This window comes from Coloeus monedula, assembly GCF_965178545.1.
Source record: "Coloeus monedula genome assembly, chromosome: W".
Taxonomy (NCBI): domain Eukaryota; kingdom Metazoa; phylum Chordata; class Aves; order Passeriformes; family Corvidae; genus Coloeus; species Coloeus monedula.
In genome coordinates this window covers 18682308-18699858 of record NC_138821.1, presented here as the reverse complement: position 1 = coordinate 18699858, position 17551 = coordinate 18682308, and the positions used below count along the sequence as shown (strand labels likewise).

Here is a 17551-nt window from a genome sequence, read left to right as displayed (position 1 = left end):
CTGCGCCCAGAAAGCGATATACTGAAATAATTCAAGGCAAATCAGAGTCATTCCTCTCTTTTGTAGAGAAAGTCACTGCTTCTCTCGAGAAGCAGGTTGAGGATGACGGGTTAAGACAGTTGTTGTTAAGGCAGTTAGTGAGAGATAACGCAAATGAGGAGTGCAGAAAAATCATAGATGCCTTACCAGGGGATCCTGAGGTAACAGACATGGTCGAAGCCTGCGCTAAGGTGGGATCTGGGAACCAGAAAAGGCCTGCTTTGGCTGCGTTCCTGCAGCCTGTTCACACATCTTCTGATAGTGAACCAAAGCAACTAAAACAGGCGAAAAAACGGAAACGGCCTAAGCCGAGACAAAAAGAGAACACACCAATCCCCCAGTGCAAGACATGTGGCAGGCCAGGGCATTGCTCGGAGTATTGTAGATCCTAGACCCATGCTGATGGTCGGCCATTGTAGGGAAACTTCTGCCGGGGTGCAAGGAGGGGGAATTGCTCTCCGATGCAGTCGCTCCCCCAGAGGGTGGCACAGGTACGGACACAGGCCTACCCAGCCACCCTAGAGACGGCACCCAGGGATCAGACGGCACCCAGGGATCAGACGGGTTTGACGTCCACACCGCAGCCGCAGTCGTCTTAGACTCTAGCGGTATTTATAAGGTTCCCTTGGATGCATATGGACCCTTAGCCCAGGGAGCCAGTGCAATGCTGGTGGGAAAACCTGATGTTGCCCATCAAGGAATCTTAGTTCACTCAGGAGTTATTGATGCTGACTTTAAAGGTCAGATTTGCACTATGGTCTCCACGCAAAAACCCCCTGTAACTATTCCTGAAAAGACCTGCCTTGCTAAATTAGTGCCCTTTAAGTCTTGTGTCCCCAGGATAGAACAACAAACTCACAAAGATAACGGCAGTGGATCTACGGGACTTCCACAGGCCTTCTGGACTGCAGACATTTCTGACCAAAGGCCACAGATGACATGTACCCTGATCCTGCCGAACGCCCAACCTCCCCGGATTCAGCTTCGAGGTTTGATTGATACGGGTGCTGATGTAACTATCATCTCCTTCTCTGCGTGGCCTCCCTCATGGCCTTTAGCCCCGGTGGGATCGGCCATCGCAGGATTAGGAGGAACCACACAGAGCTATTTAAGCGAACAGTCTGTGGGTGTGAAGGATTCAGAGGGGCACACAGCTACGATTAGGCCTTATGTTGCTACCACTTAACCTTTGGGGATGGGATGTGTTGGCAGCTTGGGGCGTACGGATTGGGACAAATTTTTAGCAGGGGTCACTGTGTGTAAGGGCGCACAGTATCCTACACTGCCTTTGAGGTGGTTCATTAACACACCAATCCGAGTGAGACTCTGCTCAGTTAGTTGAATTAAGGGCTATTACCATGGCTTTTCAGCGATTCTCACAGGAACCTTTGAATTTGGTTACTGACTCTGCTTATGTAGCAGATATCACCCAACGCTTAGATTGTTCACTTCTGAAGGAGTTGAACAATGCGGCTCTGTTTTCGCTGTTGCAAACCTTGTGGTCTGCAATTCAGGCTCGAGTGCATCCGTATTACATTCTGCACATTCGAAGCCACACCAATTTACCAGGGTTTCTAACAGAAGGCAATGCCAGGGCTGACATGCTGGCCAACCCTGTATGGGTAGGGCCTCAGCCTGACAAAATTGTACAAGCCAAGGCATCGCACGGTTTCTTCCATCAAAGTGCACATACTCTGCAGAAGCAGTTTCATTTAACACCAACCGAAGCACGCCACATTGTCAGCACTTGTGCTGACTGTCACGGACTCGCTGTGCCTTTGCCAGCGGGGGCAAACCCCAGAGGGCTAAAAGCCTTGCAGATTTGACAAACGGATGTAACTCACATCCCTGAATTTGGTCGGCTGAAATATGTGCACGTGTCTATTGACACTTTCTCCTCGGCTATGTGAGCTACTGCTCACACTGGAGAGAAGGGCCATGATGTCATTGCCCATTGGAAATTGGCTTTGTCAGTCCTGGGCGTGCCAGCTTCTGTGAAAACCGATGATGGTCCTGCCTATGCCTCGGAGAAGACGCGGCAGTTTTTACACCTATGGGGTGTAGACCATACCTTTGGTATCCCACATTCTCCTATTGGCCAAGCCATTGTCGAACGCGCTCATGGTACCTTGAAGCATGTTTTGGACAAACAGAAAAGGGGAATGCATGGAGAAACCCCACAGAGCCGACTAGCAAAAGCTTTGTATACAATTAATCACTTTACAGTATCACAAAATCCTGTTAATCTGAATTATTTTCTCTCATTGCAGTCTGCAGGCGAGACACAACTGCCCCGGGCAAAAGTCTGGGTACGGAATTGTCATAGGTTAGCAAGCATAGTCCCGGAAGGGACGTCCTTGCTAAGAGGTGCTTACAGTTTCCTCTGGGAACTGATAGAACCTATCAGCTGGCCAGTTTGAATATGGACAATTCTCTAAGCCACTTAAAGTTGTGAACACCTCTGTGATCCACATTTAAGAATAGGCAAACTCCCCCCCAAGCTCTCTCTCATTTCCGGCGCTGGGACAGGTGGCTGCGGGCCCCGTGTGGGGGCCAGCGGGCCCGGCCAGGCCCTGCTTGGGCCAGGCCGGGCGGGGCACCGCCATCCTGGAGCCATGGACCTGTTCCAGCCATGGAACCCCCCCCACTGCCTTGCCGTGGGCAGCCGGAGCGGCTCGGCTCTCCCCCCTCTCCACTGCGATAAGAAAAATTCAACATTCCAGCTGCAAAGCTGCAAGGCCGAGGTGAGATTAACCCTTTTACTGCTGTGAAGAGCTGAAAACCTGAGGGAAGAGAGAGAGGAGATGCTTAAAGCTGAAATTCTGTTGTGAAGCTATGATATATCAGAGTATCCTGTTGTAATTTCATGAAGATATGGGGGGTGGAGTGTTCAACTCGTAAGCAAAAGCACCTGCGCCGAGATAGGCAGATGCTGACGCAGCTGTAATTTCATGAGAAGTTTGGACAGGGAGAGATGAACCAGATGAGGACTTTTGCTCTAAACGGGAAAGGAGAAAACCTCAGTCCCTAGAGATGAACCAGATGAGGACTTTTGCTCCAAACGGGAAAGGAGAAAACCTCAGTACCTAGAGATGCTTCCAGAGATAGTCTTAACGATGAAGATGATGAAGACCCTTTGCTCCCAGGGAAGGAGAAGGGCCTCTGTTTTTGTTTCTGAACAGCTCAACCTTAAAATTGTACCCCAAGAAACTTCAAGAGTGGACCCTCGAAAGCAGTTGCGGGAAAAGCTGCAAGTCGGGGGAAAGGACTCACACGCAGGCAGAGAGACTCCTCTTCCTAAATGGACTGAACAATATTTGGAAGTGGGCGGCTGTCTCGTTGTGATAATGTTTTCATAGCATGAGCAAGAAGAGACTTCTCTTTCTAAATGGACTGAACAAGGTTATTATGGAAGTGGTAAACAGACTGAACATCTTAAGGGTTGTTTTTTCACATTGTCAGTGGGAGAAGGGAGGAAGGTGGGGGGAGGAGGAGAGTTCTGAAGGTGGTATAATTTTTTTTCTTCCCTCTTTTAGGTCTGTTAATAAACTTTATATTCTTTCAAGTTTGGTGCCTGCTTTGCATTTCTCCTAATTCTTATCTCACAGCAGATAAACAGTAATGAGTATTTTGGACCAAACCACTACACTAAATTGGTGTTTCCGCCCGGTTGCAAACCGAACCCGCGACAGGAATTTACTCACTAACCAGTGGGACGGCCCTCATGAGCTTATTGTTTGGGGTCATGGGTATGCTTGCGCTTCCACAGATACTGAGGTATGGTGGCTACCTTCAAAATGCGTTCGCCCTGACCTACGGCACCAGAGGCAGAACAGGCCACCTCCGAATGATGACCAGAACGCCAACCATCCAAATGGCGACCTGAATGTAGATCATCAGCCTAATGACTCTTCTGATGATGACCAGGATGTCAACCATCAGGCAGATGGTCCTTCTACAAGCAGAGACTGGGATGGTCCTTCCACAAGCAGAGACTGAACTTTAAATTTCTTGTTATGGAGTCAGATAGTTAAAGCCTTAAGGACATATTTAGAAATAATAACTGATGTAGATTTCTATTTAGGATTAATAGTAGAGTTGTTATCTTATAAAACAAAAAGGGGGAATTGTAGGTACAAAAATGCTGCTAGCAAGGATTTTCTTGCTATTTTCTAAGTCCGTGAGAGATTTTTCTCTCTCACAGAAGAGGTAGCAGAGTGATGTAAACAACCAAACACCTACACCCTTGAAAAGTCTTGTTTATGGTATAGTAGAAAATATTTTGACAATGGATGTTTTAGGATTTTGGCCAATCACCCCCAAGGGGTGGCTGGTCCTTTGTCCAATTAGGCTATGAAGAAAAAAGTCTATAAAAGAGTTTGTAAAATAATTAAATAAATCAATCTTGCTGCACAATTCCTGCCTGCTGGATCTTCTCTCCTCCTCCTCCCTATGGCTGCGGGACACGGTGATATACCATAGGAACCAGGCCGGCGGTAATAGTTGGGTATACCAAATAAAATAAAAACTGACAATGGCCCAGCATACACCTCTGCAGAATTAAAAAGATTCATGAGTGAGTGGGGTGCAGATCACATCACTGGTATCCCTCACTCACCCACAGGCCAAGGTATCATGGAAAGGAAACATCAAACATTAAAAAGACTGTTAGAGCAACAAAAAGGTGGCAGTGAGATCACTGCCCCCATCATAAGACTGTCCAAAGCGTTGTTCATTTTGAACTTTTTAAACTGTTCCTATGAGGAACCTGACCCTCCCATCATGAGACACTTCACAAACTCTGCCAAACATAGACTGAGAGACCTGAGGTCCTAATAAAAGACCCTGAGACTTTACAAATACGTGGCCCGTACCCCCTAGTCACCCAGGATAGAGGCTACGGGTATGTTTCCACCCCAGAGGGTCCAAGATGGATCCCTGGAAAGTGGATCAAACCCTTTTTGAGACCACCTACAGATGCCAAGCAAAGGAAAGAAGCTGCCACAGCCTGGAAAAGAAGAGAAACCAAACCACTTAAGAAAAAGACTCCTCCTCCTCCAGGCCTGAAAAACAAACCCTCCCCTTCCCAGTCTTCTTAAATGTGTCTCCCTTCCCAAAATGACCCCTCATTTTTTTTAAAAGAGGGGGAGCCCAAGGGAGCCATTGTTATTTAAGTTAATTGTATTTGTGTTAATTATATTTGTGTTACACTTTTCCTAAAGTTACCACCCTTGACTGCGTGATGACCTCCTACCTGCTGCTGTCCCACCTGCTGCTGCAGCTCCTCCTGTTCACTGGGAGCTCCAGCAGCTGGATTCCTTCCATTATCAAAGACATTGTATGGGTTTTGTTTATAGTGCTGTTAATTTTACTAGCCCTTCCCATTTTTAGAGTGTTTGGTTTTGAAATCCCTTAAGTCTTCTCCCTCATTTCAATATAATAAAAAGAGAGAAGATGTTGCTATGACCCAGCCCACTGCGGGGCTGGGGCAGTGAGATGACAATCAATCCCAGCCCCTCCCCTGGATCGAGTTTCCCCAAGACACAGACTCAGAGAGTGGGTCGAGGGGCAGCTCAGAAGCTTAAGCCGCACCCCCCCGGGCGACGCCCGGGTCCAAGCTGCCTCCCCCTGCTCGGGAAATTTCTCGGTTACTCGGTTGTTCATGGGTTCTTTGTTATAACTCCCGCCTCCCGGTTTCCCCCATTGGGTCTTGTTGAATTGTATCCTCCCCCTGGCTTGTAACTCATTGGTTGCTTTCCCCTTTCCCCGCGGTTTTCAACTCCCCTATAAAACTGAGGGGAAAGCCTCTCAGCAGGATCCCAGGTTAAGATCATTGCCATGTTCTGGTTGCTAAACTTCTGACAATAAACCTGTTAGAAGTCAGATCAGAACAGCCTCTCTCTTCCTTTACCTCTGAACTAACGTGAGCCGATATCATTGGCTCCTTCTGTGTTTCCTCTGCAAAGAAGCCAGCTAGCTAGCTCAGCCAGCAGCGCCTATACTGATGCCGAAGTCACTTCTGCGATGCACAGAAGTAACGCAGCTGGACTCTCTCTGATCGAGGGCGCGCCAGAGCTCGTGCAGCGAGCACTGAACTGTGCTAGTACTCGGCGATTTATTTTCCTTCGTTTTCCCTGGCACCATTCTCACACCTCTTGAGACCCTGAACCGCAAGGCAGGAACTTGGGGAGCTAAGTCCCGCCCATCATAGGAAACTATATGGTTCACGACCACCTGAGGAACCAGTGGATAGACGAGTCCTGCACTAGGGGAGGCACAATCCTATGCACCAGTACATGCTGGAGGCCCATCAGCTGGAAAGCAGCTTTGCAAAATAGGACAATGTGCCCTTGCCACAAAGGCGACCAAGGATATCCTTAGCCCAATATACAGGAAAGCAGGGTTTATATATGTTACAAGACAGTTGTGTGGGCCATTCAAAGTGGTCACTGTCCCTAAGAGTGCAAAGCACCACATACCACCCTTGGGCAGCTTTGGGGGCACTGCCTCTTTTTCTAAAAGTCTCCTATCCAGCTTAATGCAAATCCTACTATCTTGAGCCCTCAGGCCAGCAGCGCCAAAGGCACGCTTTGTATTTAATTTCCTTCCGGGAGACGTGCAGCTTAGAAATGTCTACAATGGAAGTGGGGTTTCAGGGAACAATGTAGAGCAACTTCAGTTGGTTTTTCAAAATGTCCTGAGAAGTTAAGGCCAGGCCTGCCCTGCCCTGGCCAAAGCAGTCATTTGACTGGAGGGAGCAGCACCAAAAAGGCACAGGCACCTTTGGGGTGGACTTGATGCGGTAACAAATAACAAGAAATAGTACTCGTAGCTACTACAGCCTCTTCTGCGACTTCGTATCCCGCCCTCAAGGTCGCAGCACTACACGGGGCAGATCCCTCCGCGCCCCGCGGGCACCAGGTCGACGAGCGCGGACCCGCCAAGGGGGCGGGGAACGCGAAAACGACAGGCGAGACAGCAAATCCAGACGCGGGCGACGATCCGTCGGCCCAATGGGTGTCGCGGAGGGCCTGGCTTAGTGGAGGAAGTGTCGGGGCGGACACGGGCGTTGTCCTTGGCTGACAAGAGTATTGCGGTGCTGGTCTCTCGCTCTGCTGGCGCCACTACTGTCTTCGGAAAGATCATCGGCGAGGTGTTTCCCTAGTACCGTAAGCGGAGAAGACGAGGAGGTAGCCGCGGCTTTGCTCTGTGCGCGGTTCCTCTTCCCTTCCCTCCCCCCTTCCTCCCGCGCTCGCGGGCATCTGAGCCGAGGACACCCGGTGCGCGGTGCCCGGGCGCGTGGTACGGCGGGTGGCGGCGCTGCTGCTGCGGGTGGGTGGAGGGACGAGGGACGGACGGGGCCTCTTTGGGTTGTGGCGCTCTCTACTGCACCATCCCCTAAGCTTGTTCGGTGCCGCACCCCCACCCCTCCGGCTGCCGCGGCGCGTACTGGGTTGCTGGTATTGTCCGGACTCGCCTCGGATCCCACCCCCACCGTGTTGTGTGCGCGCGTAGAGAAGGGCCTCCGACGGTAACTTGGTCTCAATGTGTTTCGTAATAGCATCGAAGAGGTTTCGCAGCTTCGCTGTGCTAGGCTGTGGTTCTGAACCCCCAAACTGGATTATTAGGGCAAGGAATTACGGCTTTCTCTAGTTTTTCTTAAAAAAAAAAAAAAAAAAAAGTTAGAAAGTGGGCATCCTGCAGGCTTCAGAAGCTTTCCAGATCTTCTTTCTGTGGGGAACTGGGACCGTGATAACAGCATGCTTGCGAGGGTCACGGGTGCTGGTGCTGGGAACGAGAGTGAGCTGCTTAGACCGGGGGGAAAACAATGCAGCCGTTGCCTATGCGATGTTAACTTTAAGGTAATATCCCGTATGATTTAGTTATTAAAATGCTGAAGGTTAACAGTTAAGGATGCCTTCTGCTTTGGAAGGTAGTGTTTGCGTGCAATGTAGAAGACAGACTGGTCCTATGCACTTGCAGGCTTCCTGTGATTATACGCTTGTTCAATGCTTGAGCTCCCTGTACCGTGGAAAGTGAATGGCTACTGCTCTTCCACTTCACTAACCTCTTTGCTGATTCAGTCAAGCCATTTGTCTCCTGCCTCTGTGTGGACCACATCCAATAGAAGAACTGCTGAGGAAACAAATCAGCCCAAACTAAAACATACTGAAGGTTGTTAATGGCAAATAGTGGCCCATCTCCTTGCTCTCATCGTCTTGCATGACGAATACCAATTCTGGAGGGGGCTCTGGAAATATGTTGTATTTTGGGTATAGAAAGCATTACTATCATGCAAGAAAAATCAATGTTCGGGCTTGTGTTTTGAGTATCCGGTAATCTGCTTCTGTAGGAGTTCAGTGGGGCAGGTTGATTTGCATAAGCTATTACCTTTCTCTGAAGCCAGTTATGTTTTAACTGTTTGCTCTTCCTCCAGTGCCTTGCGTTCCGTGATCTTTCACTGCAATCTGGGACACTTTTCCTAGTCATGCCTAAGGAGCCAATTATTGGGTTGTCTGAAGCAGAAGGTTCTGGTGAATCTGTAAGTACTGCGTGAGCTTTCTGTATGCTAAACTGTACCTGTAGATAGTTTCTCATTTACTAGACTCTTTCCCATCCCCCCTTTCCTTCTCGATAGGGCACAGTAGGCTACTTTGGGTTTTGTGGTGCTATAATCTTTTGCCTCTAGCTTGTAATGGAGTTGAGCTTTCTGACTAAAAGCAGTGATAAAAAGCAGTGCTCATCCCTGGGTATGTACTTCTGGTGCAAAATGCAGTGTTGTTTTGGAGTGCAGTCAGGTGCCTATTGTCATGGTTTAGTGTAAAAGTAGTTGTATTTCTAATGCAGGGAAGAGGGCTTGGGGTTATTGGCAGGTCAGGGGCAGGGAAGGGCAAAGCAGGTTGAGAGGTGCTGGATGCTTTGTTTTTAGCTATGAAAGTTAAGTTCAGAGACTTTGTAAACCCATGCAAAAGGCAGCCTAAAGTTTATTTTCCACCAGGATTGCTTATGTTGCCTGAATACACAATGGGGGCTTTAACCCAGAGACAAATTCAGCTTCAGTGCCTGTTTTTTTGATTGTTGCCATCTATCTTAAAAAAAATTGCCTAGCTCTCTTTTGCCCTTCTAGTGTACATAATTGGTCTTTGTAGCTTTGCGTGGAAAGCATCAGTTGCTAGTTGAATTGCTAGGAATTTCCTAGCTGCTTTCTCTGGGTGGTTCTCTGCTCTCGTTCATTCCCTTCCTGCCCTCTCCCCTCTTTGTGTGTACTTTTTTTTTTTTTATTTTACTTATTTATGAGTTTGTACTTCCTTCTCCAGCTTCTTGGGCATGTAATGATTGTTGGCGAGATGTGTGTTGCTCACCTGGGCCTGACCAATGGATTCCGGATGGTTGTGGATGAAGGGCCCGAGGGTGGGCAGTCTGTCTATCATATACATCTACCTATTCTGGGTGGCCGTCAGTTGGGCTGGCCACCTGGCTAAGATTTTGGCACTGCAAGAGTTGCTGCACGTGTACAAATTGCCACTGAATGGATTTCATCTGTTGCCTGTCAATCTAGCAGCTTTCAGTGTGTAATTTTTTGTGCCGTGTGTCTGTGGAAGATAATAAAAGCCTTGAGCAGCAGTTGCACAATAAAGATTTGTCATGGGGATATCATCTCCGTCTTGCGCGTCTTACTGAGGGGAAGTAGTTCTGCAAGATCAAACGGTGTCTCCCTGGACTGCAAGTATGTGCAATATTTCAGCCTGTTAAGAGCATTCCATAGATAGTGATTTTCCTGTTCATTTGAAGCGTGGTGCTGGAAGCGCTTAGCAGTCTCATGCATCTTGTAGGAAGCAGAGTCTTAGCTGTTTGGCAGAGGTATGTCAACGTACAGAAAGTCCGTGTAGGCTGCAGCTACAACTCTAGAATATACTGTATGTGAGGCTACAGGCATGCCATCCAAGTGGTTTTTCAGCATGGTGCAATGTGTTGGAAGCATCCACCTCCTGTTGCAGTGCTTTATCAATGGCTGTGTCATAAGACTTGTGATATCCATTTTCTGGTGAGGAGGGATATGGTAGGAGAAAACAATGGGTCTGACTGGCAGCTGTGGTGCTTCCATAGCACAGTCGAATCTCTCTTTTGTCAATTTGGGTCAGACATCCTGGCTCTGTCCCCTCCCAACCTCTTGCCCACCCCCAGCTTACTGGACTGTGTGGGTGGGGATGGTTGGAGCGACAGCCTCCATGCTGTGGAAGCAGTGCTCCACAGTAGCTGAAGCATTGATTTTTATCAACACCCTTCTATTTTCAACTGCAAAGCAGAGCACTTTGTGGCTGCGATGGGGAAAGTTACCTCCATCCCAAGCCAGACCGAAACCAAATCTCCATTGCAGTGAGACAGCAAACTTCAGCTTGCTTTAACAGCTATTAAAAAAGGGAGATGGGCATGGGAAAGCCAGGCAGTCCTTCATTGCCCTTGAACCCTATGTTACTGAGACAACATGAGGCGCCCAGTGAAAGGTATCTTCATTTCTTCAAGATCCCTAAGCAATTGGGTGAAGTTTGGTGATGCGGGCGTGTAGGTAACCCACAGACTTCACCTTTATTTAGTCATCCTGGGGGAGGAGATAGAAATGATTTCCCTGAAGTAGATGGAAAGTGCTCTGGTGCAGTGTTTGCTTACTGAATGATTAAGGTAGGTACATTCTATGGTTCTGTCTCTGTAAACTCCCTAAGGTATCTAGAAGACGTTCCCACTTCGAGGGGGCAGGGGGATTTTGGAGAAGCTAGGTATTGCCCATACATTCTGAGAGAATGGGTGATTGCTATAGGCTTTAGAAGTCTGTGGTGCCTGGTGGAATTTTGTCTTGCCTTGCAGGCAAGGTTTTTGATACTTTGCTCCAAACTGAAGAGAGCCAAGCATTATGAAACCGAGATCCACTGAAGAATCGTAGGATCCTAGACCAGCCCAGGTGTGAAGGGACCTTGAAAGATTATCTGGTCCAGCCTTTTTATGGGAAAGGGAGCCTAGATGAGATTATCTAGCACCCTGTCCAATCACATCTTGAAAACCTCCAGCAATGGGGACTGGTGCAATTTATGCCTATTGTCCCTTGTCTTCTCCATGTGGCTCCTTGTGAAGAGAGAGCTTCTGTCCTCTTTGTACCCTCCCTTTAAGTACTGGAATACTGTGAGGAGGTTCCCCCTGAGCCTATGCAGGTGCCTAACATTTTGCAACCAATTCCTTTGTCATTGCTAGCCTTCATTCAGCCCATAGCTGCTTTTAGCTTTACGATCGTGCCAAGCCCATTTGTCTGAGAACTTAGGACTTGGGCTTATTCCATGCTTCTGTAAATAGTCAGTGCTATTGCTTGCCATCGTGCTGACTACACCAACTAGTACAAATGTGTGTTTTAGTTTGCTTAAAGAATCACTGGCAAAGGTGTTGGCCAAAGCAGGTTTGATATAAAAGTGAAAGCTCAACAAAGTTCATTTGCAAGGTTCATTTTACTACTACTAAATAGTTAAACCACACAGAGAAAAAGCAAACTAAAATTTAAACCAAAATCAACACCAAAATTATCCATGTTGAGGCTGGAGGGGGAAAAGGGAGGAAAGAATAAAATGAATAAGGAATACCCTCCCGTTGAGTCTCCATGTGGCTACTTGTGAAAAGAGGGCCTCTGTCCTCTTTGTAGCTGCCTTTTGAGAGCCAGAATTCTGTGATGTCATTTTTCTTGAACCTTCTCTTTTCCAAGGGAGAAATGACCCAGCTCCTTCAGGATTTCCTCATATTCTCCAGCCTTTTGATAATCTTCATTGCCCTCCTTGGGACCCTCTCCAGTCTGTCTGCCTCTTTTTTTTTAATTCTGGGGACCAGAACTGGACACAGCACTCCAGGTGCAGCCTGCAGGGGTGACCTCTGTGAGAAGAGGCCAGGGTCTGCCCTGTGAAGGACACAGCTAGTTCCTGACAGCTAGGCACTGAAATCCCCAAGAGCCAAAGCTAAGCAACTCAGCAAAGCTGGTGGCACCCCTGTGTAAGCATATTTAAGAAAGTGCTAAATTCTGTCCGGGGCAGGTACTTCCCTGCTGCCCTTAGATCTGGCAGGTGGCTATGTCCTGAAGGAACTTTTTGATCTTATTTTCTCCTCCTGTCTTGTTGAGGAAGGGTGGTGAGAGAACAGCTGGGTGGCCCCCTGGCAGCTGGCCAAGATCTGGCATCATAAAGCCTAAAAGGTGTATTCTTCTATGTAAAAGGGGGTTGGTGGTTTAGAGATTTTAGGAACAGGAAATTTTGGAGCTAGGAAAGTCTGGTCATATCTGGGATTCCAGTCACTTTGAGAGGGGGGAAGTTTAAATGGAAAAAGCCTTCTTTCTGAGCAATACGATGTTGTTCTGAGAAAAAAGATCTAGTGTCCTTTTTTTCTCCCTTAGTAATACAATCGGCAAAGAACTGGAACTCTTGCATGCAAAGGGATGAAAATTTGCAGAGCCTGTTGGGTGCTGTGTGTGTGCGCGCTGGAAACCCAGGACCAGCTATAAAAGGTCATGGAGGAGATGTAGGGTTTGTCTGGCTAAACTTGATTAAGACGGGGCTTTAGGGAAGGCAATGCCTTGAAGATGTGAACAGTAAAAGGACAATAATTAAGGCTGGTGATGTCGTTCCCGACCTTTTTTTTTGGAACTATTATGACTGAATGTTGATTTGACTGAAGGGCAGCTACCAATCCATCTTCTATAAGTGGAATTTCAGCAGCAAAGGACACCCAAAGCTGAGAATCAGGCACCAATGGTGCTGCATTGGGTGTGGCTGAGATGGAGTTCCTTTCCACACAGGAGCTCTCACAGTGCCGTGCTTTGCATTGGTTGCTAGAAAGGTGTTGATAACACCCCAGTGTTTTAGCTACTGCTGAGCAGTTCTGGCACAGCATCAGCATTGTCTCTCCCACATTCAGCCCCAGCTTCATTAGGCTGTGGGTGGGCAAGATCTTGGGAGGAGACACAACCAGGACAGCTGACCCAAATTAGCCAGATATTATTCCATACCATATGACATCAGGTCAGATATAAAAGCTAAGAAAAAGAGGAGGAAGCGGGGGCATTTCTTATTTACAGTGTTTGCCTCTTGGAGCAACTCTTATGCACGCTAAAGCCCTGCTTCCCGGGAAGTGGCCATGCAGCACTTCCTGATCGTAACTAGATGATAAATATGGGAGGTTTTTCCCTCTAATAGTTTGCACGCAAACTTTCGCTTTTGTTTTAGTAAACTGCCTTGATGCCTTGAGAGGCCTCCTAGAAACAGAGACTGGACAGGAGTAAAGGATTAAAAGAGGTATTTATTTGAAAGGCCTTCAAAGGTACACCCTGGGGAGCCTGAAGCTATTCTCAAAATGGACCCCAGGTCACAAGTTCTTCACTCTTTTATAGGTTTGGTTCATTTGCATAGCAGGGTTAATTCTCCAATTAAAGCTTCAGTTTTCCCCTCAGCTTGCCCCCCCCTTAGCGGCTCTTTGGTTTATACTTTTGGCCTCAGACAGTCTTGGTGTCCTTGGAAAGTAGGGCCGGAGAGGCTTTGTTATGTCTACCTACCATGAGAGAGCAGAAATTAACAGGCGGCAAGAAACTTCAGAGTCACACACCAAGCAGTACAGAATTTGAAAAATAAAAAGGTTAAAACCTAAGGCATCAGCCTCATCTCAACCTCCGAGTTGTTTTTAATCTTATTTTCTCTCCCCTGTTCAGCTGAGAAGGGGAGTGATAGAGCAGCTCTGTGGGCTCCTGGCATCCAGACATAGTCAACCCACCACAGTCATTTTTGGCACCCAACATGGGCCAAGACAACAGCAGTTATATATCTTGCATGGTAGAGTAATAGGAGGTATTGAGTAGCAAGCTCCTGTGTGGGACATGGAGTTTGTCAGGTGCACCGTTTATCTCTGTTTTGTTGAGTTTGGGAATATGTTAATACAAACAATGGCTCTGTGCTTTGCTGTGGCATTAATGGCTTTGTTGTGCTGGGGGAGCTATTTTCTGGGGACGATGAGGGAATACCTCTCTCACTCCCTACCTAGGACTGATGTGGATTGTTTCAGAATGCAGGCTCCCATGTTCCTTGTTCATCCTTATGTAAGCTGTTCAATACCATTAATACTTTAAACCATGCTATTGCTCAAAACACCATCTTAGGTCTTGAGAGACACATTTTGTGGCGACATGGTACCCCAGAAAGAATGGAATCAATGAGGCTTGTTTTTGAAATAACCTCATAAACTCTTAGGCATAGAAACATGCACTGAGTGGATATATCACATCCCCTATAATCCACAAGCCTCTGGAAAGGTCGAGAGGTATGGTGGACTGCTGAAGACTATGTCAAGAGGGTTAGGCAATGCGGCATGGAAGCATTGGGATGCAAATTTAGCAGAAGCCACTTGTTGGGTTAACACCAGAGGATCTCCTGACCACACTGGTCCTGCCCAAACAAAACCACTACATACTGTGGGAGGAGATAAGGTCCCTTTACTACACACAGGGAAGTGGCTGGGGAGGTCTGTGTGGATTTCTCCTCCCATGGGAAAAGGCAAACCCATTTGTGGGATTGTCTTTGCTCAAAGACCTAGGTGTACTTGGTGGGTAATACAGAAGGATGGGGATACCTGGTGTGTGCCTCAAGGAGATTTAATCTTGGGTGAAAAATAATCTGTGTGTAAATTGTCTGTTGCAGGAAGTAAAGTAGCAGGAGTGACATGAACCAATGAAGAGTCAATTTTTGCGAGGAGAGTGCAACGATGACCCAGGCAGGGCCGGTGTTGGGACCTAATGATCAAGTGTACTGCTTGTCCTGTCCTGAGCACCCATCTTGATGGAATGGAGCCCAAGTTGCAGCCTGTTGGAAAAAGATCCGTGGACTCCGGCGGGGGGAGGAAGAAATTGCAGTCCAGCCAATATGGTTGATAAAAGCAAGCTCCGTTTATTAGCAATCCAGAGGCACTTATATAGTATACCAGCTTGTTAACTCTTAAGTGGCTTAAAACTTATCCAAGTGCATTTCTGCTTCTACATAATTGGACTACATTGGCAAGCTTCTACTAGTTATGTTATGATTAAAAGAATTCAGAGTTCACCCTCCCTTCTCTCCTGGTCAGTACATCTTATCTGCAGAGCTGCTTCTCTTCAAAACTCCCTTTTTACTTCTCAGGCTTGTTTCTCACACAGGGATTTTCTCATGGAGAGAGTTTCTCACACTAACCTTTGCTTGCAAGCCTATTGCTTGTACAGTTCTTTTATTGATCCCATAATTCTATCAATGATCCATGTCCCTGATCCTCTAACCATTTCCCAACAGCAGCCTCTTTTTGAATATCTGTAGGAGCGGAGGAAGCCCATGAAATGGGAAAATAATATCTATCAGTGAAAGGATGGGGGACAGTAGTTAATGAAAATGCATGCATCTATGTGTTGCCTATAAAGATGGTTTAAGCATGAAGTTTAGGTTGTGTTTGTAAGAAGGGATTTCAGTAATGACAAATAAATACAATGGAATAGTTAGAAGATATATAGAGATATAGATAGATATATACACATAATTCTGTGGGATCTGAGTATGATGCAAATGGTATGAAGTAAGGGGTGGAGATTGTATTGGGTGTGGCTGAGATGGAGTTCATTTTCCCCATAGCAGCCCTCACCGTGCCATGCTTTGCATTGGTAGCTAGAAAGGTGTTGGTAACACCCCAGTGTTTTGGTCACTGCTGAGCAGTGTTGGCACAGCATCGGTGCTGTCTCTCCAGCATTCTGCCCCCCATCAGTAGGCTGGGGGTGGGCAAGATCTTGGGAGGCAACACAACTAGGCCAGCTGACCCAAAATGGCCAGAGGGGTATTTCGTAGCATATGATGTCAGCTCAGCTATAAAAGCTACATAATAAAGGAGGAGGAAGGAGGCACATTCGTTATTTACAGCGTTTGCCTTTTTGGAGCAACTGCTACACATGCTGAAGCCCTGCTTCCCGGAAAGTGGCCATAAAGCTCTTGCTGATGGGAATCAGGGGATAGAATTATTTTCTTTTTCCTCTTTGCTTGTTGGCATGCAAACTTTCTCTTTTGCCTTAGTAAACTGCCTTTTCTACACTTGAGAGTTGTTTTTCATCTTTTTTTCTCTCCCCTGTCCAGCTGAGAAGTGGGAGTCAGAGTGGATTGGTGGACATCTGGCATACAGCCAAGGTCAACCCATCACAGATGCTTTGTATACTGTCCAGGTGTCACAGGAGAAGAATCAGAGATCAATCGGACAGATCTGATCTAGTAGTTAGTTTACTGAGCTCTAATCAGTAAATTTATGTACATAAAATTTTTAATAATTACAGATGGATTGTCAGTCAATAGCTATTTGCTACACTTAATTTCAGTATGGTATTGTTAGGGGTTTTGGGAGTTCCCCTTCTGGTTTTTTTTCCCCCTCTTGAAGAATTTTCCCCATATATGTTGCCAGGGGCGACAAATTGCTGGGTATTTGGGGAGGACAAAGGACCTAGCCACTGAGGGTGTGGTCCAACTGGCTACTCGCTTTCACCTGGGTGTGTGGGCGGTTGGCGCTCCGAGTTCAGACAGAGAGAGAGGCTGCTTCCATCTCGTCAGCACTGCAGGCTTTCTGCTTTCAGCTGCCTTCTTTCTACCAGAGAAACCCCAGGATTCCCAAACCCGCCTTTCCCTGCCCCTGCTGCTGCGTTCGAGCCTTTGCTACTCTGTAGCGCCTGCATGTCCTGCCTGCCGAGACCTCCCAGGGTCCCCACCGCAGCTCTGGAGTTCAATACATCTTGTCTGCCATCCGGGATTTGTGCTTGTCCCTGCTGTTCCAGCCTGCTTTTCCCGAGGGTCTGGCCGGACACCGGGATCGGCTGCCCAGGGCATTTGTGAAGCCTGCCGTTCCATCCCTCCCCAGGACCCCAAGCCACCATTGCCGCATGCTCCCCGAGCTTGCTCCGGAGCGCTCCCTGTAGCTGCGGGGGAACCATCACACCTGCCCTGCTCACCAGGAGCCGCCAGCGCCCCTGCCAGCTGCGAGCGGAACTGCACTCAAGGGGAAAGGGCCTGACAGCCAAGAAGGCTGGGTCTGGGTTTGTGGTTCTGTTTGCTGTTACTGCCATAGTTATTGTTGTTTGTTTGCCTTGTTATACATATATATAATAGTAATGAACTGTTATTCCTATTCTTCATACCTTTGCCTGAAAGCCCCTCAATTTCGAAATTATAATAATTCAGAGGGAAGGGGGTTGCATTTTCTTTTTCATTTCAAGGGAGACTCCTGCCTTCCTTGGTAGATACCTGTCTTTCAAACCAAGACAGGTATACAGAGATTATCGCGTAAACTTATGCTTATGTCGCTTAGCCACCCATTGATGCCTGCTGTCAGGTAAGGGATCTCTCAGCCTCGAGGAGTAACCTTGAGAGGTGTCCCTACTCGAGGGAAGATCACTGCTGCACAGCCAGCTGGTATGGAGGGAGAGCTCAAAGGACCTTGATTACTG

At 47.6% G+C, this 17551-nt stretch overlaps 1 long non-coding RNA gene across 2 annotated transcripts; it reads left to right on the top strand.

Annotated features, from left to right (window-relative positions):
* The first annotated feature begins 7087 nt into the window (after window positions 1-7087).
* On the top strand, window positions 7088-16154 carry LOC309584613. 2 transcript variants are annotated; one of them, XR_014227246.1, is made up of 3 exons: window positions 7088-7229; window positions 8477-8581; window positions 14751-16154. It is a non-coding gene; the product is annotated as an uncharacterized lncRNA (long non-coding RNA). The 2 variants fall into 2 exon arrangements; XR_014227247.1 differs by lacking the exon at window positions 14751-16154 and adding an exon at window positions 9357-9696.
* The last annotated feature ends 1397 nt before the right edge of the window (window positions 16155-17551 follow it).